The following is a 25,719-nucleotide window of genomic DNA, read 5'->3' on the forward strand; positions in this document are numbered from 1 at the left end:
ATCTTGTATATCATGTTAAGTACTGTTGTGTTTGAAACTGGAGATCAGCAGTTCTTGTGATATACTGAACACCATGATCAGGACAGACAGCAGTGTGTTAGCTGTGATTGACATCACAAATGAGACCCAGAAATGTAACTTTCTGAAAGTCACAAAGCTTATAAATTAAGATCCCGGATAATAGAGGCTATAGAGGTAGCTCTAACAAAGAGGCCTAAAACTATGTTAATTAATGAACAAAGTTTATTCTCTCTAAGGGAAATGTGCAGGGGCAAGAGGTGGCCTCAGCTCTAGAGGTTCTCCAAAAATCCTGGCTGGGAAAGCGGCTCTCCTTCCTGTAAGCAGGACTTCGAAGTTTGTCCATTTCTGGCTCAAGAACAGAGAAGGCATTTTCCTTTCAGCCAACTACATGGACTTAGCATGGATCATTTCTGAGAGCATTCTCATGGGAAATTGGCTAATATTTAGTCACATAGCTACTACTTACTGCAGGTGGAGTTAAGAAACAAAGCCTCTAGCTGAAGAGGCACATGCTCAAGAATGACAGCAGATTTGGGGAGTCAGCAAAGAGTTCTTATCATATGTATTTCTTAAATGCATATTCTTGAAACCACATATTGCTTTAGGGAAAGGAAATTATCAATTTTATTTGAGCACAAATAATGAGGGTCCTTCTGCCTGAGACATGATCTCACAGGGACCCCTTACTGGACTGGCTCAGCCCCTCTCACACTGATGTTACTGGGCAGACTTCTTGGGTTTTCTCTCCTTCCACCTTCACAACAGGTGATTGATCTTCTTCAAGTCCAGTTTCCTCGCCTCTCAGAGCTTTTCCGCCAGGGGACTGAAGAAGGCGGCCTGAAACACAAAGAGCATTTCTTGTCTGTAGCTTAGCGTAGCAAAATCACAGAACCCCACTTAGGCAGAAACGATGTCAAGAAACTCAGATTGCAAACATTTGCAAACATCAGCAAATATCTCAGAACATTTATATCAGGACAGAGCCTGGGTCATAGCCTGGCTCATGGGTCATAGCCTGGTAAGCATCACAGGAGCTGATTGCCAGACACCAGCTGTATGCATTAATAGAACTCCTCTGTCTGCTTAATCAGCAAGGACATGTGGGCGGAGAATGGGGGATTTCACTTCAGAAAATACAAATAGGATGAATCCACAAGGAATGGAAGTTAGGAAAATACAGCTCCAGATCTCTCATTCCTGAATGACAGACAAGTCTTTCTCTGAGGCCCTGTACTGATTTGTCAAAATTTCCATGTGAACAATCCCAACTTTATTAGGTTTTCCCCTAGGAGGAGTGGTTACTTGGAATCCAAGAGCAAAACCAAATCATTCTCATCTTATTGACACCACCAAAAGAAAAAGAGGCATTTCTAACCTGTTAATTGGATAGATTAGAGCTTGTATCTTCTGTGGTTCCTTCTACGTCTAACTTTCTGTGTGTCTGTAAGAAAATCTGGAAGAATGCTCTCCTCACACCTGATATCTCACTCATTGAAACTAAATATTTATCAGGAAACTTTTACTCTAAATTACCAGGGGCAATGATCACCATCAAGACCAACATGTCACAAAAATGCCAGTATTTTCACATATAAAGCAATACCTCAAACTTCAAGACATCTAGAAATTGCACCCAAAAAATCCTATAATACTCAAAGGACATAATACTCAAATTTGTGAACTATGATTACAGTAGCATAACTCGTGTGCATCACTGGCTGGGAATGGGGTGGAGGAGGCGTAACCGGCGGCGGAACTCAGGATTTACCCGGCCTGTGTGAGGATACGGAGAAACGGCAGAAATGCCTTGAAAAGGGGAAAGCTACAGATGAGAGAGACAGGAGCCCACTCAGATTCCGAGTCTCAGAGAGGAGAGCTGTATCCACTTCACCTGTCCTTGGTCATTACAAGAGGCCCTGGACAGCAAGCCCGTGTCTCTTTCCCCCCACGGGGGAGATACTCTTCTCACTCACTGCTGGAAGGGAAAGCTGCAGACAAAGCCACACTTTGACCCCTTCAGAACCATCATCACTCCTGGTGTTGTTCTGACTGTGGGCTGGAAGGGCAAGCAGGGTCAAGAACAGCAGCAGGGTGAGGAAATGGAGCCGGAACTGAGGAAGTGAAGACATTGGTACAAATGACTGGGAGTTACAGTGACGTCATGTGAACTTTGGGATAATTCACTTGACTTATCCAACTACAATATTGAAGTTGGAGAGATAGATATTCTCATTATAAACTGAGATATTCTCATTATAAACTGTATGTTCTCACTGATGCAGTGAGAACAGTGTTGGGCTAGACATTCTGGTTGTCTACAACTGAAACTGCTGTAGACTTTGATTATTTGAGGGATATGACAAATGTCATTTTTCCCTTGAGTTAATGTTCCCAAATCCAAATATTTATTCAGCCAAAAACTTCTACCTGTTTTACCTACCTCCAAGCAACATAACCAGACATTTCAATTTTGTGTGAGGAAAACCCGGTCAAGTACATCTTTAGGAAACATAACATTCATGATGAGGGAAAGATAGCAGGGACACTGGGACCTGAGAATCCAGGGTGTCCCCCTCTGTGATGTCATGAGGTTCTAGAACAGCACAGAGATGGGCAGAGCTCACTTTACCTGGAGGAGCAAGTCTCCTTACACATACAGTCTATAGAAATTATGGTCAACAGATAGAACATTCTCAAAAAGAAAAATGGACTTCCAATTTTTCTCTCGTGGTTTTATCTCTACAAATGATGGAGTCCTATTATCCTTATTCCTATTTCAAAATCATATGTATACCCGCTGCCTGAAAAAATTTGTGGCACCTTTCCTTTCCCTATCCAGCATATAATATGGAAATTTTAATCACCGCATCAGTAGAAAGGGGCCATTTGTAGAAAGAGAAACATCACAGAAATAGACAAAAAGAAGGAGCTTTTCCATCCTCAAAAGTTAACGAAGGCTCAGAACCAAAACTGGGCTTGGTAAATATTCTCCCCAGAGAGAATGCCTGGAGATTTTAGGCTAAGCTTAGAGGAAGGGAGTTCATGTGTAGAATATGAAGAACTGTCTCACTGAAACCAAATTTGTGTATGATGTTACAAGCTACCTAGCACCACAGACTGTAGAACTGACCAGAGTTGCCAGTTTGTGGGCAGAAAACAACCCAGAAGTGAAGAGCAAAGAATACTCACCTGGATTTCCCAGAGGGTCCATTTTTATCTCATTGTGATCTTTATACTAATACACAGTATTATGCAGAGAATATCTGCATCCCAGCAAGACTAAGACAAAGCACCTTGGGTCAGAGACAACACCTGGAAGCTCCCTGTATCTCCCCAGATTCCACAGGGTTCCCCATATCTTCATACCTGAGCATTAACCCCAGCTAAGTCAGAGCCCCAAATACTTCCCCATGCTCCATAGGTATACCAGGAGTGAGCCTCCTAGCCTAGACCTGATATCCATGTCCCCCAGGTCTTTCTGTCGTACATGAGAGTATGATTTTTAAGAACTCTTAGCCCAAGGCCATTAAAAGGAAAGAGGATTGTTTTCCCAGATCATGTAGCCAAGAACATATTTTCAAGTACTTTACATTTTAATGAATCCCTTCCCCCCAGCCCCTTCTTCCACATATACACATATACATTCTCTGGGCTCTGTATCAGGACTTACATTTCTTTATGTGTTCATCAACCTCACTGAAGAAGGGAAAAAATGAGAAAAAAACACTGAAAAGGATGGTCATTGCAAGTAGGATGCAGAGCCAGGAGGCCACATTTAGGTGTAAGCTGATCACTGATCTAAACTCACACATGAAGATGCGAATAAGGATATGGTAATTCTCTGCCCCAGCTCTGTCACTTCCTAAGTGACGAGGGTGATGAAGTCACCGCTTCAGAAACAATGGCAGTGATGAATGCCTCAGTAGGGATTGGCCAAGCTTTATCCTGCATATGCCATAAAGGAAGCATTGAGTAAAATCAGGTAGCTTCGCTTATGCAGAAGACTCAATGGCCCCTAAACACTTGAACATCTAAACCTGACTAGAAAAAGGGACAACGCACACAAAAACATTCACGGTGAGTGTGTTCCTGCACTGAAATCACATCCCTGTACAAAAGGAATCACCTGCTTCCCCTGACTCCTCAGCCCTGGAGCCAGGTTTATCTAGACAAAAAGATAGTCAAGTTGGAAGAGGAGGAAAGGTGAAGTGTTCCTGAAGAGAAATTCCAGATCCTTCCCTAGCAGCTCTGGCATTCCTGTCTTGGCATGCTTGTTCGTGTCAGGAACGTATGTCCCATTCACTGCCGTAATGTCTTCCCAGTCACATGTGTTAGGCGAGGGAACAGTTCATTTTCTGACATGAGGGTACTGTTGTCTTCCGAACTAAACAGAACATTGGGCAGCAGATTGCTCCAAATATCACGCTCTCTTGGTCCACGGCAGCAATTCCAGAAGCAGAGTGAGGAGAGGAATCAGGCCATAACCTCACCTTGTGCAAAAACACAGTCTTGCTCACTAATGAAACAAACTTCCCTTGAAGAAATAACTCTGCATCCCTAACCTACAACACAGACGACTAATGTTTCTCAAGGAATTTAGATCAATCCATTCCCCCCGCCCTTCAAAAGAGCACCTTACAGTAGAAGTTGTCTCATGCCTCGGATCACTTTCCCCAGAGATTCCCAGCCACCGCCACAGGGATGACGGTGTCCCAGCAGCACTCCCTGTGCACAAAATGATTCCCATTGGATTCGTGGCCTTGGGCAAGCAGCGGAGACCCCCTGAAAAGAGGCTAATGTACCTCCACAGGGTCCTTCACGCCTAATCTCTGTCATGAGAATGTGTTTTCTCTCAAGGTCCACAAGCTCCCTATTTGTCACCCAAAAGAAAAAAGAGAAATCACTGCCAAAGTGACACTGCCTAAGAATCTAAAATATACCCAATTCTCCCTCTGGGAGTGTATAGTCCAACTGAGGAAATAAAATCCCATGTAGAAAAGTCAAAGGTCATCATGGGCTGGAATATTTGGGGAATTACTTGTGGAATGTTAGAGAGGAAAAATAACAACAAAACAAAGAGAGCTATAAGGAAATGTTCTCCTGAGAGTCAAAGAGACTTTCTCGTTCCAGGGGATGAAAACCAGGAAACAAAATATTTATGTGCCTTATTGGATTCATTTTGGGGACACTCTTAGAGAAATTGAAAATTTCACTGCCTCAATTTTTAATTTATTGAGACAAAAATTCATATTTAGGAACCGAAACAAAAAAGCAATTGTTGATACTATTTTACCTATCATTACTAATAATCACTGAAAGAAGAATATCTACTGTGTTTTGCTTTTTTGTCATTTGTTTAAATACGTGCCACAGGAAAGCTTTGGTTATTTATGGCAGGTTTTTCAGGCATAAAGATACTCAATAATTCTTTCTGCTCCAAGGAAATTTTTTCCTCCTTATGCAGAATTCTGCTCAACATTTTTACTCTTTATACTATAGTCTGTTTATGTCCCCTTGTATAGATAAACATAAGAAAAAAACATCTTTTTAAAATTATGAATGAGGTAGAAACTTGAAAACTATAAAAATTTGACTTTGCACTAACAACGTTTTAAAACTTTGATTAATTTAATTGTGCGATATATTAATATAAATAAAGGAGAAAAAGGTGAGGCTGTTGACATTTATGCAGTATATTAAGATCATATGGAAACACAATAATGGTTCAATGGAACCATTTTAACATTTTATATTTATTTATATTTATGTTTTATCAAAAGAATGTCAATTAAGGAGTTTCTGGACATTTTATTCCATGTCATCCTTAGAATAAAAGATAATTCCTTTTGATTTTAGAAATTAACCGAGATAAACTGGTTATACAAATATAAGGGAAGTAACCACACATTGTCAATAAACGAAACTATAAGGCTATCTTGAATCTCAATTTATGTCTCAGAGATTGGACTACAAAGAATATTTTTAATAAATACATCAGGTACATCATTAGACAGAACGCATCTTTGAAGAGTAATGGTTTCCTGGGAAAAAAATTAAAACTAAAATGTTGGTGCCCCATACATGAAGATATACAAATAAACAGCCAAGATTTAGGAGAAATAAATTGGAAGCTATTGTGATTGTAGAGTGCTTTTAGAAAGATAAAAGAGAGGATGGTTTCTGCACTTGGAATTAAGTTCTACAAGGACAGGATCCTGGCACAGTGCGTGGCCAATGTTAAGCCCTCCTGCAACCTAGGAGTCACAGTGATAAGCAGAAGTACATGCAGCCACAGGAGGCCCACAGTGCGATCAGTGGTTTTCTGCTGAAAGTTAGCAGGGAGTTTGCACTGCATACGCAACCTCTTATCAGTTCTCACCATTCTTGCCTCCTTTTATGCTCTCCCTGAACGTCTGGGTCTGGGGAGCTGAGAACTACATTTCCCGCAATCCCTCACAGGAAAAATCTGGGCTAGGGTCCACCAGTGAGACCTATTCTTGGGAGTCTGTTTTGCAGAGGCCTTTGCATTTGTCCTAAAAATTGCTAGCCTTGGGGCTGCAACATGGTGACCTTTAGCAATGGTTTCCTGAGGGTTTGAAATTTCCTGATGAGGGTTTTTTAAGCACAAGTATTTCCTGTAGTAAACCACTTCCTGTTTCAAATACCTAGAGGGCTTTTTGTTTGATGTCTGTTTGGGGGGCTAGTCTCCTTGAATTCAGTTTCCCCTGGAAAGAATTACATTTTGTGGAGTGGTACAACAGGGCCTAAGAATTGCATTCTCTCATTCCAAAGTATTGAGACATGAAGAATGAAACAATATTGGCATGAAATTTTGGGGGTAGTGTTTGTGGAAAAAGTCAAACTGTATTTTCCTCTGCTCTCACACCAAACAATCAATACAGAAGATGTCTGTGATTCAAAAATATGTGGGGATTTCTCCCCACCAGCAAGCAATCAATTCTGCAGCAGACACCAGCTAGGTGTCCTACAACTCAATTTTGACACTGTCTACCTGGAGATAGCATCAGATACCTTAGGTTAAGGGCTTAGTCTCCAAGACTGCCCACCCACCTTCAGACATCAGTTCCAAGTCCAGGCCTCTGGAACTTCTGACCAACCAGCTTCAAGTTGGGGCTCCCATGAACCCCAGTTTGGGTTCAACTAATTTGCTGGAGAGGCTCACAGAACTCAGGGAAAAACCTACATTTACCAGTTTATTATAAAGAATAGTACAAAGGCTGCAGACGAAGAGATACACAGGACAAGGTATGCAGGAAGGAGTGTGGAGTTTCCATGCCCTCCCAGGAGACACCAGCCTCCAGGAACCTCCACATGTTGGTCTGTCTGGAAGCTCTAAGAATCCAGTCCTTTTAGGTTTTCATGAAGGCTTTGTTACATAGGCATGATTGACAGCCATGCAGAAATGTGACTGGACAATAAGGGTATGATCTGCTAAAATAGACTGAGTGGGGAAACCCAGCAGGGCCTGTCTTTGGATTTTTCTTGGCCTCTCTGTGCAGCATTTGTTTCCCCAGGGTACGGGGCAGGACCTTCTCTGGAATGAGAGTCATATGACCCACAATCAGATTAGAGTCCTGCCTTGGACAGGTGAAGGGAGGGGATGGGAAGGCCAGAGAGAGAAATACTATGTTTCCTGAGGCCCAAAGCACCCCAACATTACAACAAGGGCTATGGGAGTCATGAGCCAGAAACCATGGACAAAAATCAGTGTGTGTGTGTGTATGTGTGTGTGTGTACATGTGCATACATGTGCACAGGTGCACATATCTTAATATCACCAACAGGTAGACAGAAAAAAAAAAAGAAAGTAAAAACATTATACTCAGTATGAAATAATCAAAGACTTAGGAAACAGAAAACAATAGGAAAGACATACACAAGTCCAATGATAAAACAGGAAAAATTATTTTTTAGATGTTTAGAGAATCAAGATAATAAAAAGAATCAATAAAAATTAATAAATTTTGGATTAGGGGGTTGGAGGGTAGACTCACAACTGAAAGATGCAGTAAGCATTGTAGAGGGGAAGGGCATACCTCTAACCCTAGCTGGGGAGACGCAAAGATATAAAATGTAACCAAAATGTTTGTACTCTCTTAATTTCCTCAAATAAAAAAAATTAATAAATAACATACAAAAATAGAGCAATAAAGAATAAAATGGAAAATTTTAAAAAGAGGAAAAGTGGCCCAGGGAACTCTATGCAGAAACTGCAGGGGCATCTATGAAGAAAAAGATGCTGTACAAGCACATCAAGTGACACACACCCCAAAGAAACAGATGTAGACACAGGAGACTGACATCCCACAGCCATTATGACTATTATCTTAGTAGAGATACATATGCTTTTAGAAACATTAGAGTGAATTGGTATTTCAGCAGTTTTTTATCACAAATCATTATAATTATTAGACAATGAAGGGACTTTGCAGACTATTTTAACTTCCAAGTCCATATTGAAATCCTTCCCATAACTATTCTGCACTTGACCTTAGCCAAAAGGCCGAGACATGATGTTCACATAACTATTCTGGCAGGTAGCACCAGACTTTCAGCATTTCTACTGACAGAAGTTCCTTTCATCTCAAAGCAACATGTTCCATGTCTCCAGCCCAGATATCTCTCCCTCCTTCCTTTCTCTCTCTCTCCCTATCTCTAATAGACCTAACCTTAATGTACCTCTACTATATCTAACTAAAGGTTTCCACGTGGACCCGTAATGACCAAGATATTGCATGTAGTCAAGAGAGGTGAACAGAGAGAGAGAACAGGTAAACAAGTATATGTGATAGATAAAGAAGAGGAAGAATTATGGGCTCGAACTTACATGAAAAGAAAACTTGACATGGAAGTGAAGAGAGAAAATTAGTTTCACTTGACTAGTAAAAGAAATATTATTTGGGGCCGGGACCACTTGAGGTCAGGAGTTCGAGAGCAGCCTGAACAAGACTGAAACCCTATCTCTACTAAAAATAGAAAAAATTAGCCAGGCATGGTGCAAGCCTGTAGTCCCAGCTACTTGGGAGCCTGAGGCAAGGGGATCATTTGTGGCCAGGAGTTGGAAACTGCAGTGAGCTATGATGATGCCACTGCACTGTAGCCAGGGCAACAGAATGAGACTCTGTCTAAAAAAAGAAAGAAAGAGGAAAAAAATAATATTTTGGAGGCCACAAAGTTTTGGGGAGAAAAAGAAATTTGTGGTGTTTCCTTCCCCAGACATCTCCGTGAAATCGTATTTCACTCAAAGATTGGAGAGGAGCATGGCTCATATATGAGGAAACAATGCAACTTGCGGAACATTTTAGAACATTCAGGTGATACTTCTGTGTGACTACCTTGGGTGGTCCTGGATTCAGAGTTTGTTTAGTCATATAGTGGCCATGAGCTTCTCTTCTCCTATAAGAATGACTCTACATGTTGCTTTAGGAGCAGAAGACAGCATGAGTCAGTCACTTAGGATTTCGCCTGGAAGTAGAAAATCTGTTTGAGATTTGGACTAAGAGCAATTGAGTTGGAGAAGCTAGAAGTTCAACAAAAATTTTCTGGTAACACAGAACTTTGCTGAGAGTCTCAAAATATTTATGGCCTTTTTTTTCTGTATAAACATAGATAACAAAGGTCTCAGAATTTTTCTCCTCTCTGGAATATGATGTCACAGGTTATTCCTTACAAACCCAGCTGCTCTCAAACTGAAGTCCCAGGGGTACCAATCTCAGACTCTGAATCCCTGGGCTCTCCTGCCACTTTCACAAGTAATGAGGAATGTTTTCCTATCCCATACTCCTTCCCTCCCAGAACTTCTCTCCTTGGTGACTCCAGAGGATGGCCTGAAACAACACGAGAATTGCTTGGTTATACCTATGACCCAGCAGAATGGCAACACCATTTTTAGACAGCAGAAACAAATGCAACAGAAGTAGATTGTAAAAATTTCCAAACATCATCAAACACTTAGAGCAGAGGCCTCCAAACTTTCTGGCACCAGGGATCAGTTTCATGGAAGACAATTTTTCCACAGATCTGTGGGGTGGGTGTTAGAGGAATCGTTTAGGGATGATTCAAGCACGTTGCATTGATTTTGCAGTCAAACCTCTCTGCTAATGATAATCTGTATTTGCAGCCGCTCCCCAGCGCTGGCATCACCGCCTCAGCTCCGCCTCAGATCATCAGGCGTTAGGTTCTCACAAGGAGCCGCAGCAACCTAGATCCCACGCATGTGCAGTTTACAGTAGGGTTCAAGCTCCTATGAGAACCTAGTGCCGCTGCTGATCTGACAGGAGCTTATGTGGTGATCCAAGTGACGGGGAGCAGCTGTAAAAACAGATGAGGCTTCCATCACTCACCCACCTCTCACCTCCTGCTGTGTGGCCTGGTTCCTAACAGGCCAGGAACTGGTACTGGTCTACGACCCAGAGACTGGGAACCACAGACTTAAAGCAATCATGTTAGGACAGGACTGTAGAACTGTTGACCCACAGTCTGGAAAATACTTGTCACAAGAGATTATTATATCTCAATCAGCTGAATACACAGGAATGGAAGGGAGGAAACCACATCTCCAGAATATTTATTCCTCAAAGAATCAAATCCTTTCTTTGCAACTTTGTCCTGATTCCCAAAATATCTATGCAGATAATCCCAACTTTTATATATTTCCCCTAAATGAATGTTATTACCTGAGCTCTAAAAGTCAATCTGCATCAAATACCACACAACTTTCATCTTACACAGCAAAGAAAAAACAAGTTTTCTCATGTGCTTATTAAAATATTTTAGTTGATATTTTCCACATCAGCTTAATGCTTCTGGCTGTAAGCTTCTATGAGAACATTAAAAAATCAGGAAAATCTCATTAAACCCAAGAAACCATATATCTATAAAAATATTAATCTATTATATTAGGGATAATGGTCATCATAAGGTAAGAAAATATCACAAAAATGCCAGTATTTTAGCATATAAAGCAATTCCTCAAGCTTCAAGACACCTAGAAATAGCAACCCCCCCAAAATCCTATAATACTCCAAGGAAATAACACTTGAATTTGTGAACTATGATTACAGTAGCATAACTCGTGTGCATCACTGGCTGGGAATGGGGTGGAGGAGGCGTAACCGGTGGCGGAACTCAGGATTTACCCAGCCTGTGTGAGGATACGGAGAAACGGCAGAAATGCCTTGAAAAGGGGAAAGTTACAGATGAGAGAGACAGGAGCCCATTCCGATTCCGAGTCTCAGAGAGGAGAGCTGTATCCACTTCACCTGTCCTTGGTCATTACAAGAGGCCCTGGACAGCAAGCCCGTGTCTCTACCCCCACGGGGGAGATACTCTTCTCACTCACTGCTGGAAGGGAAAGCTGCAGACAAAGCCACACTTTGACCCCTTCAGAACCATCATCACTCCTGGTGTTGTTCTGGCTGTGGGCTGGAAGGGCAAGCAGGGTCAAGAACAGCAGCAGGGTGAGGAAATGGAGCCGGAACTGAGGAAGTGGAGACATTGGTACAAATGACTGGGAGTTACAGTGACTTCATGTGAACTTTGGGGTAATTCACGTGACTTACCCAACTACAATATTGAACCAGATATTCTCATTATAAACTGTATGTCCTCACTGATGCAATGGCAGTGTTGGGCTAGACGTTCTGGTTGTCTACAGTTAAGACCGTCACATACTTTAGTTATGGTGGAGACGAGACAAATCCAGACATGTGGTACCATTCTTTCCTTGAGTTAACAAACAAAAAAGTTCCCACATCCAAATACGTATTCAGATAGAAGTTTATTTTCAACCTATTTTTCTTGCCTCAAAGCAACACAATAGCAAACTTTTACAGATTAGACATTTCAATTTCATGTGAGGGAAACCTGGTCAGAACATCATCTGTAGGACATACTGATAAAAAGGGAGTGATGTGGTGGGCACAGAGAACACTGGAATTTACTGTTTTCCTGCTCTTTGATGTCACAAGGATCCATAAAACAGTGAGAAGGAAGGCACAGCTGGCCTTAACTGGAGAAGCAAGTCCAAAATACACACAATCTGCAGGAATTAGTCAATAAATGTTCAGAATGTCACCCCAAAATAATAGACTTTCAGTCTCCTCAGGCTGTTTGTATGACGATCTCATATCTACAGAGTCCTTCTGACCTTTTCCCTATTACTAAAGCAAATTTACAGCCACTTCACAGTACAGAACATGAAGAGACCGTTTCCCTGAGTCCAGAAACGAGCATGGGATTAGCCATCTAGCACATGGACTATGGAATTTATAATAATTGTCTTCTATGACCTAACAACCCAAAAGTGAAGGGCAAAGAACACTCACCTGGCCTTCCCAGATGGTCCATCTTCGTCTCATTGTTTTCTTTGTCTTTACGCACAGCATTATGCAGAGAACACCTGCATCTGAGCAAGACTAACACAAAACACACGTGCTCAGAGACTGCCGTCTGGAAACTCCCTCATATTTCCCCAGATCCCACAAGGTTTCCCATGTCTGTATACTGGGGTGTTGCCATCATCTCAACTAGGGCCTAAGATATTTCCTCATGCTCCATAAAGATACTGGGAATGAACTCTTTAAACAAGTTTCAATATTTCCATCTTCTATATAAGATTATGATTTCTAAATATTTTCAGCCCTGAGTCATTGGGCCTTAGAGACGAGAGAAGAATAGGCATTGTTTTCTTGTTTCCCACATTGTAATAGTTACCTTCCTCTTCCTCAAATCACACATTATCTCACTACAGATCCCCTATACCCAAAGGCCCATCATGTCACTTACGTCTTTTTATGTGCTGGTCTATCTCAAGTAAAAAGGGAGAGAACATGACAAAGAGAAAAAATACAAAAAGCATAGCAAATAGAGCATAGAGCCAACGAACACCATTTGGGAATAAACTGGTCCCTGGTTCAACCTCTGCCATTGGGACGTGGGAGAGAATATGGAATTCTCTGCCCCAACTCTGCCACCTCCTAGGTGATGAGAGTGATGAAGTCACCATTTCAGACACAATGGGAGTGATGATGATCTGGGTGGGGATTGGCTAAGCTTCATCGCATATGTGCTATATACGAATGAGAGATCTCAGGTAGCTTTCGTTCTACCGCAGATTCGTTGAACCTAAAACATGGTATTAGCAGGGTAGACCAGGAGGAGGGTAGACTGTCACACAGATATTCAGAACAAGCGTGTCGCTGCACTGCGGTCTGTTTCTCTAGACTTCTCAGTCCTAGAGCCAGTCTTATTCAGCAGAGGGACATCTAGCTTAAAGGACCAAAAAACAATATATTTTCCTGAAGAAATATTTCAAGTTTTTCTCTAGAATTCCTGGCATTCCCTGTCTTGGTGTACTTTGTCATGTCAATAATGTGTTGGACACACATTCCCATGGATCATGGGGATATCTCCCCAGTCACTTGTGTCAAAGGGAAGGCAACAGTTTATTTTCCAAGATGGGCATTATGTTGTCTCCCGAACTAAACAGAATATTTAGCAGTGGCTACTCAGAATATCACCAGAACATGCTACCTTGGTCTTTGGAAGCACAGTGGGGATAGAGATGAGGGGAACTCATCCTACTCCCCAGTGAAAGAACACAGCCTTGATCACTAATGGAACTCCTAAAGAAATAGCTCTACATTCCTAACCTACTACACAAACCCATCTTACATTTTTCAAAAAGTTTCCATCACCCCATTCCCCTCTTTTTAAAAGAGCAATTCCTCAGAGATCCTCAGCCCATTGTCACAGGGATGACTCTCTAGTGCTCCTTCCAATGCAGACAGTGATCCCAATTCTTGGTCAAAACCCAACCTCCTTGTGGGAGCTTCTACTCCAACTGAGGAATAAAATCCCAGGCAGAAAATTCAAAAGTCATCATGGGCTGAGATAATTGGGGAATTCTTTATGGAACAACACGGAGGAAAGAATAGCAATGAAAGAAATGGAACTAAGAGGAAATGGTCTCCTGAGAGTCAAAGTGCCCTTCTGGTTTCAGGAAATGAAAACAGAGAACCAACATGCCCTACATTATGTGCCTTTATTGTCTTTTGGACAGAAAAAACAATGTCAGAAGACCCTCAAAAACTTAAAATTTCTCAGCCTAAGTTTTTTAAAACAATTATTGAAATAAGAATTAATGTTCAGAAGTTGAAACAAAAAATCATTAGTACTGCTTTACTGATCATTATTAATAACCACATATAATAATACCTACTGCCCGTGTTATTTTGTTGTGTGTGTTGATATTCTCATACAGAAAAGCTGTTATTTTAAGCTAAAACAAAACTCATTGACTCTAGCTTGTCTTTCTACCCTCAAAAAGCTCTATCCTTCTTATGTAGAGTTTGATTCATTATTTTCATCCTTTTGTATTTAATAATCCAAAATATAAACACAAATAATTAAAGGAGAACTGATGGGGACAAAGATATTTAAATGGTATAGGGAATTGGTATAGAATTAAAAGGTGGTTTATTAGAATCTCTTTTAAAATTTTATTTTCTTTGGAATATTTTTATCAAGAAAATGGCAATTGAGAGTTTCTTACAGTTTTATTCAATGGCATAGGTTAGCATAAAGGATAACTCCATTTAAATATTTAGGAAATTCGCCAAGATCAGTTATCCAGTTATAAAAGCATAAAAGAATAACCAGACATTTTAATTCTTAGGCATTTTTAAATCTGAATTTATGCACCATAGATTGGGTTATAACATATATTCTTTAATAAATTCATCCAGTCTATAATTAACCAAAGACTATATTTTTTTAAACTTCATTTTGAAATAATTACAGATTCACATAGTTGTAAAGATAGCATATTTTGGTCATTTCCAATTTTTGGCTATTACAGATAAAGTAGCTATGCGAAAATATGTTCAAGTTTTTGTATAGACATAAATTTTTCTTTCTCTGGTATAAATGCCTAAGAGTAGCTGGATCTTATGGTATATATACGTTTAATTTTTTAAGATCATGAGAAAATCTCAACAATTTCAAATATTTGGAATCACTCATTTATATTATCTGACCAAAGTGGGAAAACCACAGTGAAAATTAGAAAATATTTTCAACAATGAAAATGCAATATATGAAATTTGTGAACCTGGATAGAGTTGGAGCCCATTCTACTAAGTGAAGTATCACATGAATGGAAAGACAAGCACCACTTATACTCACCTTCAAATTGGTATTAACGGATCAACTCTTATGTGCACATATAGTAGCAACGTTCATCATGTGTCAGGCAGGAGGGAGAGGAGGAGAGGATAGGTATATTCACAACTAATAGGAGCAGTGTGCACAGTCTGGGGATGGACACACTTGAAGCTCTGATTCAAGTGGGGCAAAGACAATATGAGTAACCTAAACATTTGTACCCCCGTAATATGCCAAAACAAAAAATATAAATAAATAAATAACACTTCAATTCCATTATATTTATTTTTGAATTCAAGTTCACTGTTTCTTCTTATGTTAAAAGCAGCAGTATATCTATTATATATATATATATATTCTACAGTTGCAAACTTATTTAACTTATAATATATTTCTTCCTCACTTTGAAATGCTATTTTTGCTGTACATACAACTCTAAGTTCAAAGTTCTCATTTCTTAAACTCTTTTAAAATATTATTTTATTGTCTTCTTATAAATAATATTGCTACTGAGAAGTTTAGAGTCTATCTGATTTCTGTTTCTTGGCAGATAACATACTCTTTTTTCTGGAAATTTTGCTTTGGTCCTTTTTAGATTTCTCCATAACTTGTCTTGGTGTGATTGTTTGTTTATTTTACCTGAGTGGAAATCTACAAGTCCTTTCCAATTGAGACCTTATTTGTTTACTTCTGTGAAATTTCTATCTATGAGTTCTTCAACTCTTTCCTCCTCTCCAGTCTTGTTTACTTCCTTCTGGGCCCTGTTAAGTAGATGCTGGTGTTTTTCTCGTGTCTCTAGGTCCCTTAGCATTTCAGTTACTTTTTCTGCCTTCTTGGAAAATTCCTCGAATTGCTATTTCATCTCACCAGTTTGTTCTTCAACTATATCCATCCTACTATTTATTTTTTAATTTTTTTTTAACTTCTCAGCTTAGTAGTGCTTTTGTACTTCCCCGGTATTTGTCATGGACACAGCGAGTGGCTTAGATTGCTGCCACAGATTTCTGTGGCTATAGAACAAGTGATAAGATGAATTGGAGTAAAAGCAAGGCCAGAACTTTCCTCCAGCCTACACTTTCCTTCTCTCCCCTTGCAGCCCACTTCCCAGTTGACATCACTCACCAACCTTTCCTCACTCACTTGTCTCCACTCACCGGTTCAGTCTGGCTTCATTCTCCCCAAGGAAGAGACTCACTCTGATGTGCTTAATTCTTTGGATACTTATCACTATTATTTCTCCAGGGCTGATTTTGGGAGCTGGATGCCTCTGCTAGCTCGCCATTTTGGCAGGAATAAAAAACCATGGCATATACAAGAAATTATGATATTAAGTAACACTTTGAGAACATAAGACAAGTAGTTGTCATTTTTGAGCCAAACTACATAAAATGGTATCAATTAATACATTGAATTCAAATTGTTAAAATTAAATGCCCCTCTATCTCAATGATGAATCAGTGGTAAGCCTGCTAGTTTAGGAAGTTCGATAGATACTGCAGATCTTTCAGAGCAATCTAAGATTTAAGCATATCACAACTTTCTGCCAAGTAGAGGCCAGCAAGGCCCCTTGCATTACTGTTAATCAGATATTGCTAAAGGTGCAGGATGTTTTTCTGTTCATCATTAAGCCCATTTGCATTTATAATCATAGTGGTATGTAACAGGAAGGAACATTTCGCCATATCAAAAGAAATAACAGCAGTTGCTTTTGCATTCAGGAAAAGGAGGTGGGTTGTGGGTAATAGTAGTAAAAGTTAACGCTCTCTGTGTACTTTATTACAGGAGGTCAGTCGGTGCCCAATTATTACAACTGGATTTATATTCCTTACAGTGAATCTGCCATGTGGGCAAGATTCCTATTAGTACCTACAAACCAGACTGATCTTTTTATATGCTAAAACTGTCATGCTCCTACACAGAAATTTAGACAGGCCCTGTTGGACCAACGCACAAGGCTGGCCTAGACTCCAAATAGGCAGAATACACAAATCCTGTTCAGTGGGGTCCACCTGCGTGCAAGATACTTTATATGTGAGAATCAGGGAACCAAAGGCTGGCCAGGCAGTGCCTACTAAACAGATAAACCTTTTCTCTGATTTCCTGCCCATAAATGAAGCACACAGTCTGAAGGGGGCGACATCCTTCTACCTTGCCCCTGTGGGCTGAAGGACTCTCTACTGGCTTACTCTCCTGCGGCCTCTTTATCCTGAGGCAGGGGAGTCAAGAGGACTTATGGGAGGCATTTCAAAACTTGTAAGAGAAAGAAATTAGGAAGGGCCCATTGAGAGAGGGGACACTGTGTACTAAGTAATGGTGACAGGGTGAAAATGAAAAGAGACACAAAAAGAAATTCCCGTGGGTGGAGGGGAAGGGGGAGAACAGCAGTGTGACGTTAAGATTAGGTGATTGTTTTTACCATTTGCACCACACTACATTTCTCCTCACCCCCTTTAACAACAAAACCTCAGGGAATGTTGACTATATAAAATAAGCTTTTGGTAGTAATATTTTGGAGGAGGAAGAAGCAGCAAAATGTGTACACCACAGGTGAAATGGGGTGGAGAGAAGATAGAGGCAAGGGGGAAAAGAGGCACAAGACAGAGATTGAGAACGCAACAAAAACACCCTTTCAGGAAGAAGCAGTCAGATGCATAATAGCTTAACTGCCATTAGAAATACAAGGGAGAGCATATTGAGTTAATGACGCAAACCAGTTTGTTTCTTATTATTGAAAGGACTTGAGAACTGGGACATGTTGTATGTAGATGGTGTGTTTGTGCTCAGCAGACGTATGAACTCTGATGGTTTTCCCAAGAAGCCCAGAAGATTGGCAAGCCTGATTCTACTTTGCACAATATGTGAACCTATTGCCCCTTCTACAGCAGGTCAGAAATAAAGAACCTCACTCACTTCTCCTTCCACTGATCGGCAGACACACATTAGGATGGAATTTGGAGACAAAAGTAGGCACTTTTGTGTCTATAGGTTTTGTTTTTTTTTTTTTTTTTTTTTTTGAGACAGAGTCTCACTTTGTTGTCCAGGCTAGAGTGAGTGCCGTGGCGTCAGTCTAGCTCACAGCAACCTCAAACTCCTGGGCTCAAGCGATCCTACTGCCTCAGGCTCCCGAGTAGCTGGGACTACAGGCATGTGCCACCATGCCCGGCTAATTTTTTATATATATATATCAGCTGGCCAATTAATTTCTTTCTATTTATAGTAGAGACGGGGTCTTGCTCTTGCTCAGGCTGGTTTTGAACTCCTGACCTCGAGCAATCCGCCCACCTCGGCCTCCCAGAGAGCTAGGATTACAGGCGTGAGCCACCGCGCCCGGCCTGTGTCTATAGGTTTTATCATGTTGACTTTCTTGTACTCCCAGCTTGAACTTAGAGGGTTACTTCATTTCTTCAAAATAAATCAAAGACAGTAGACTAGAGAGTAATTTTATAGAGAAAATATAACTATTTATAGTATATTTTTCAAGATGTCATGCACCAGTATTTTGTAGGAAATGAGTTGAAAGGAATATCCACATTCATCATGGTTATAACATTCTGAGGGAATGAGAATAGTCCATTCCCTAACAGAGTCTCACTAACCCTGACCCTAATCCAATTCCAGCACTACTCTAACAAGAGACATGTAGGTTCTGATCTTTATCCACAGCCAGAGGAAGTGAGAACAGAGAAGCAAAAATTGTTTTCCCAACTAAAACCTAAACATTTAAAATATCACTACACTTGAGAATATGAGATAGTCTTCATTAATATAAGGGGTTAGGTCTTTGTTGCCCATTAGCACATGTTAAGTACTATACCCAGGAACTCAACCAGGAAAAGACAGAATTAAGCTTAGAAATAAGTTGGAATCTGAGAATCTTCACATCCAAACTTGCAAAGTTAAGATCTTGAAAACATTCTGCTCCCAACTAATTATACTTTCCTATTCCAATGTGTCTCTGCGAAGTGTTTGGATTTCTGATATTTTAGATTTATTTTTACTAAGAAAGTTCCGCCACACCTACCAAATTTCAGAATCTTTAGGGGGAGGGGCCAAAATTATGTAAGAAAGGATGACATAATTAGCGTAGAACATTTCTGGAATATTCAGGTATTTTTACTGTGAGGTCATCTTAGAGGTAGAGAAACCTCAACTCTGGAGCTGAATTCATCATCTCCCTCAGTCTGACAACGAATTATTCCCCTAGGATTTCATCCAGAAGAAGAAAATATATTGACATTAAAGCAGCTAGGGTAAGAATACTATAAAAGCAGTTTGCGCTGACGTCTCTAGATGTTCACAAAGATTTCTCAATAACACAAAACTGGTCTGGAAGAACTGGAGTATTTATTATTGGACAACGTACAAAAAAATGGAATACAAGTCAGCGTTATCTTATCTGAACACACACAGTGACTGTCTGGACCAAAGCGTAACAAAAGTTTTAATATATGCATATTGATTCTTCCAGTTGCATCCCAAGGTCTTCGAACTCAGCATCCTCACATACGCACTCCATCTCTTCGGCACTCAGGAACGTCTCCCTTCCTGAATCTCTCCTCACCAGATCATTCCCTGAGGAATGTGAGAAACCACAAATAGCAAATTTAAGGCCTGGTTGTGTGATAGCTATGACCCAGAGATAAAACATAGTCCTGTAGAGGCACCAGAATCACGGGCAAGGTGAAAACACAGCATACGTAGGGGCCCGGACTGGGCTCCCTCTGCACTATATAAAATATGTCAGGAAAATCCTGTTAGATGTAAACTACTGATCTCAGATCACTGTCTATGGAACAGCTGTCATAGGTATTACTAGCAAATTAAGGAACTCTGAAAAGCTTATTCTCAGTCTATACAAACATCTGGGACATGGCATGGGAGGAAGGAATTGTGTCCCACTTTTCCCATGGCTAAATTGCAGGAAATTGGTGGCAGTAAGGTACCTGCCCATTAGCATCTATTCCATGAGAACACTTAGGGACCAGATCCTGACTTCCCAAATGCCCACAGGGATAAACCCAGCTTTTTCTGAAAGACCTGAAATGGATATAGCTCGTTCACCTCCTACGGTTTTTCTTCTCCCCCAGGGACACACTGCTTTCACACAGGCTGTGGTAGCAGATCGGGCCTCCCAGCTCTGAAATCCTGTGTATCAGGGCCAGCTTCTTGGGCAATCCATGCAACTGTGCCAGGTCCCATGCTCAGAAGGGCCCCATGCTGGGCCAAATTATTTGATTTAACCATCCTGAAAGTCTTAATAATTTTTGAACAAAGGAGCTCACATTTTCATTTTACATTGGTCCCTGAAAATCGTGTAGTCAGTTCTGCCAAGGGTCTTAAAGAACCAAGGAGTAATTCCGTCCCCTCACCCCAAAACCTGTCCTCATGAAAAAATATACTTACCAGGGTAATTTTAATATATTAGTAACTCTAGAGTACCAAAATGTAACCTAATATCAATGTTTTGCCAGTATAACTGCATTTTTACATCCTGAATTAACCAAAAACATCTTTACATAATCTATGTGATTGTTGTAATTAGGAAAATATGGTCACAACATCCAAAAAATGGGTGCATGGCTCAAACTACAGGAGAATGCCCATCACAAACTCCACCCTCTTCCTATCTTCTCTAAAAGTACCTAGAAATAACAGAAATTACTTAGGAAGGTAATCCTGATTGAAATTAAGAATTATGGGCATGCTCAAATTTGTCTTTGCAGGAAGGATTGGCAATTAAAGGCTCAAACTCAACCTCCCAGGAAATAAGAATAGGACTACTGGAGACTGAACATCCCTCCGTTTTATTTGTCTATGAGGAACTGTCCTCTGGGCTACATAATTTGTGAGGCCCAGGGCAAAATTAACATGCAGAGCTTCTTGTTCAAAAACTAGTAAGAATTGCAAGATGGTGACAGGAGAGTAACCATCCAAGCACAAGGGCACAGGTCACATTCCCATGAAGATGGCCTTGGGCATGTTTATCTCATCCATTTCACATATAGAGAGCTCAAGAAGAATTTCAGGCCCAGAAAACCCTCCACTTTTGTAATTATATTCTAGACTATCAGTCTTCTGCTCTCTAAGAGCAGGCAAGGGTCTCTGGTGGAAAGCAAGGAGTGAACCTGTCCCTAGGAATCAGGACAGGGACATCCTGAATCTAATGGTGACTTCTTGTGTGACCTTGAGAAAGTCCCATGTTATCTTCTTTCAGTCAATTTGTGTAGTAGTATCTGACTATACCAGGGGTGAGGAACCTGTGACCTTAAGGCCACATGTGGCCATCTAGGTCCTTGAGTGTGGCCTTTTGACTGAATCCAAATTTTATGGAACAATCTTTTTATTTTTATTAATACATTTTTATACATCATTTATGTTTTTATTTTACTTTTTAAATGAACGTATTTAAAATACCAAAGAATAAAATAAGTTTCAACGAAATAATCCAGCACAATGAGAACATTAGTAAGCCATAAGGGCTAAATTGATGGCTGCTATGCTCATGATTTAATTGTAACTTCCCCTGCCTGACTGGCATCACTATAGATAGATAAATAAATTTTATGAAGAAGAGAATCTGACCCTGGGGCTGCCCTCAGACCATCAGAGTCCTGACCTTCTTCATGCTTTGTGGATACACCCAGAATTCTTGGCCCAATCCTAATCTATGTCCTCACCCCTGGCACTGAATTTACTGCTGTCATACATGATATCATACTTCCTTAAAGCGCCCCGAAGTCATTAAGGCTTAGAGTCCAGAGAAGCACAGGTGTCATTTCCAGTGGACGTAATAAGGACAGAATGCAGATTCAGCATCCACATCACAATGGGTCCCTTCTCACCTACTGCCCACAAGCTCTCTCAAGGTGCCTGGTACTTTCTAGAGCCTACCTTGGCACTTTCTTTTCTTTTTGAAATGATAAATCACCAGGTGAATGAGGAAAAGGAAGATGCAAGGTCCCGCGATGAAACTGAGGATACCTGTCACAAAGAAGATTCCGGGGCCAGGGTCTGAGGTTAAAGGTATTTGAGTGGTATTTGAAACAGACATATCCTGCAGATGGGAAAAAACATGGGGAGAATCCTGCCCCTTTACTGTCACCTGTTGAGTGCTCAGAATGGTGAAGTCACTGCTTCAGGCACAATGGGAGATTGTGAGAGCTAGCAGGGACTGGCCAGCCTCTGCCCTTAGGGAATCTCAGCCCCATCCTGGACAACCTTGGTTAAAAGAGAGGATGCTAATGAACACGTAGAAGCTTCACAACTGCCACCGACTCATAGGTTCAGAGGCACCGATCCAACCCCCTTCCCAGGGACAGAGCTCACTCACATCTAAGTGGGGAGAGAGCAAGTCTGAGGACAGTGCTCGGCGAGTGATCTGTTTCCCCAACTTTTCTGTCCTAAACCAACCCAAGGAAGAGAAAAATTTTCCGAGGAGGGACTCCTGATCCTTTTCTGAAAAGCCAACCCCCTCTGGGGCACATTTAGCCCTGTCTGCATTGTGTGCCCCAGAGAGAATCTTAGATTGCCTCTCCTGTCACATGGGCAGAAGGAAGGGAACACGGTCCCTGCTGGACTGTGAGGCAGACTTTCTCTCTAGTCTGGACTGTCTGGAAAGAACCTGGGATTATCTAACCATACTAGGACACCCACTCTGAATCCTTGGCCCTGCGTTCCTGGGAGGTGCCAGGTCCTCTCCTCCAAAAGTGCCTGGAGAGACCAGCAATTCATACCACAGCCGCGCCGAGTACAAGAATATTACTACTCCACAGAAGAGATTTTTGAAAGGATATGTTTACATTTCTACCGTCTCGCAGGGCTGTCATAACAAGCTATCACAAACTGAGTGGTTTTAAACAGCAGAAATTTATTCTATCACAGTTCTGGAGGCTCTAGGTCCAAAGTCAATGTGTCAGCAGGGCCATGCTCCCCGGAGGTTCCAGGGGAGGACCCCTTCTTGCCTCTTTCTGGCTTCTGGTGATTGCCAGCGACACTTGGCCTGCCGTGGATTACGGACACATCATTCCAACCTCTGCCTCCGTCGTCAAATGGTGTTCTCCTGGCGTGTCTCTTGTCTCCACACGGTGTTCATCTCTCTGTGGCTGTGTCTAAATTTCTCTCTTCTGGCCAGGCGAGGTGGCTTCATGCCTGTAATCCTAGCACTCTGGAAGGCCAAGGTGGGAGGATTGTTTGAGTGCAGGAGTTCGAGACCAGCCTGAGTAAGAACGAAACCCCATCTCTACCAAAAATAGAAAAAATTAGCCGGGCATGGTGGCGCATGCCTGTAGTCCCAGCTACTCGGGAGGCTGAGGCAGGAGGATGGCTTGAGCCCAGGAGTTTGAGGTTGCTGTGAGCTTTGCTGTGAGCTAGGCTGATGCCAGGGCACTCTAGCCCAGGGCAACAGAAGGAGATTCTGTCTCAAAAATAAATAAATAAATAAATAAATAAATAAATAAATAAATAAATTTCTCTCTTCTTATAAGAACACTAGTCATTGGATTAGGGCCCACCTTAATCCACTATGACATCATATTAACTTGATTACATCTACTAAATTGCTATTTCCAAATAAGATCACATTCTGAAGAGAATGGGCATGGATTTGGGGGAGATGCTATTCAACCCAATACATACCTCATCCCCAAAGGTGTCAAAACTAATTCTCCTTTACAGTTTGAACCCATAGCCCAGGCCTCTCCACTCCCAGAGCACCTCCCTCCAGTGTCCTCTTCACCCTGTCATCTGTCCCACAGTAACTGCAGTCACAGGCCAGTGGGGAGGGCTCCCTGGCCCTGTACTGCACCTCGACGGCCAGGTGCTGCATCCCCTGCCTCCTCAGGTGGCAGAGTGAAGACACGCGCACAGTGATAGGAAGTACAAAAATGATAAACCACACTTTCAAGGGTCCACTAATTTATATGACCATGTCGTGGAAACCATCACGAGTTGTATGATCAAAGCAAACTGTTCACTCTTTTGTCTGGATTCCCAATAGAACTGGTACCAGGAGCCTGTGATCTGCAGTGACCCACACCTCAGGGTACCAGCACCACTCTTTAGGGCTTACAGAAAAGCAGAGTAGTAAACCCCAAGCCAAACCCCCAGTGCTGTTTATGTGGTACAAAGTGTGGGCCAAGCGCCAGCATTTACAATAGTCACTATTACAGTGGCTGGATATTTTTCACTGTAACAGAAACAACAGAAACAAGTCAAGTTCCCCAGAAAATCAGTTCTAAGACAGAGATTTGAGGGAAGGAAGTTTATTGAGGAATAAATACTCCTTTAGGGGACCGAAGGAGGCAGACTGGAAGAGGATAAGTTCAACTATAATGCAGTCACGAGAAAGGCTGGTCAATCCCACAGGGAGCTCTAGAGCTGGCATGGCCCTTCATAGTTGTCCCAAACGGAGACAAAGGGCTAGATCTTCATACCCATTAACTGAGAGCCATTGGATAAGGACTGTCCCCAGGGCGTGGACAGTCACCAACACCCACAGCAGCTGGGGATGGAGCAAGTGCTTTCATCAAGGCAGAGGGACACACCGCAGCTTCAGCCACAGTCACCTTTTGTGCCTGATTCACTTGCTTTATACAGTAAGCATACGTCATACATTCAGTTCTGTGAGCTTATCTTTTCCTTTTTTTAATTTATTTTTTATTGCAGAATATTACAGGCTACAAATGTTTAGTTTACACATATTGCCTTTGCCCTGCCCGAGTCAGAGCTGCAAGCGTGCCCATCCCCCACGGTGCGCACCACATCCATTAGGTGTGAATTGGCCCACCCCCTCCCACCTGCCCAGCACCCGATGAATGTTACTTTCCTAAGTGCACTCAAGTGTTGATCAATTAGTACCGATGTGGTGGTGAGTACATGTGGTGCTTGTTTTTCCATTCATCCGCGAGCTTATTCTTGTTGGATTCTTGTATGCCTCTTTTCTTAGGAAACATGCAAGAGGAGAGTTAGTAGGATAAACAACAGATCCTAGCATTGCCACTGGGTCTCGAGTCCACAGCAACTAGTCATCATCTCCCCTCCACCACGTTCTCGATTTGCCTCTCCCTCTGTGAGCAGCTCTGCTGGTCTAGGTGGCTTAGCTGGTGGGGGAACCCAGGGGGTCTGAAACCCTGGCCACCATACACTTCTTGGGCTGTGGCTGCTGCAGTTGTACATTTATTATCAAAATGGGGCAAGAGAGTGTCAAGAAATACCCAAATAGATTACCTAGGTGTCAAATATCTTCTTACCTGCGCCCACTGTGCAGCAGTTCTCCACCTCCATGGGCATCTCTTTAGTTGCTGCAAAGTCACCTCAGATCCTCGTGGGAAATTATCAGCACCCAGAAAAACAGTAACCTTCTAATAGGGGAAGAGACCTGGAGCATCCTGAAGAGACTGAGCAACAGCAATAGCTTAAAGTTTAATGTTACTCTTACCATGTCCCCTGGTGGAATCCCTTTTCCTTCTGGTAACTAGAGCCTCTAAATCCACAAAATCTAGACTTGAAAGATGG

At 41.6% G+C, this 25,719-nt stretch overlaps 1 protein-coding gene and 1 long non-coding RNA gene across 3 annotated transcripts in view; one reads left to right on the plus strand and one right to left on the minus strand.

Annotated features, from left to right (window-relative positions):
• The window catches only part of CD163L1 (CD163 molecule like 1), a 170,016-nt gene that overhangs the window by 104,636 nt on the left and 39,661 nt on the right, over positions 1-25,719 (plus strand). The gene's annotated exons all lie outside the window — the stretch shown is intronic.
• On the minus strand, positions 622-13,027 carry LOC142873302 (uncharacterized). 2 transcript variants are annotated; one of them, XR_012921349.1, is made up of 3 exons: positions 12,829-13,027; positions 12,369-12,458; positions 622-858 (listed from the first exon to the last, which is right to left on the minus strand). It is a non-coding gene; the product is annotated as an uncharacterized LOC142873302 (long non-coding RNA). The 2 variants fall into 2 exon arrangements; XR_012921350.1 differs by lacking the exons at positions 12,369-12,458; positions 12,829-13,027 and adding an exon at positions 3,692-3,886.

This window comes from Microcebus murinus, chromosome 10, assembly GCF_040939455.1.
Source record: "Microcebus murinus isolate Inina chromosome 10, M.murinus_Inina_mat1.0, whole genome shotgun sequence".
NCBI classification, from domain to species: domain Eukaryota; kingdom Metazoa; phylum Chordata; class Mammalia; order Primates; family Cheirogaleidae; genus Microcebus; species Microcebus murinus.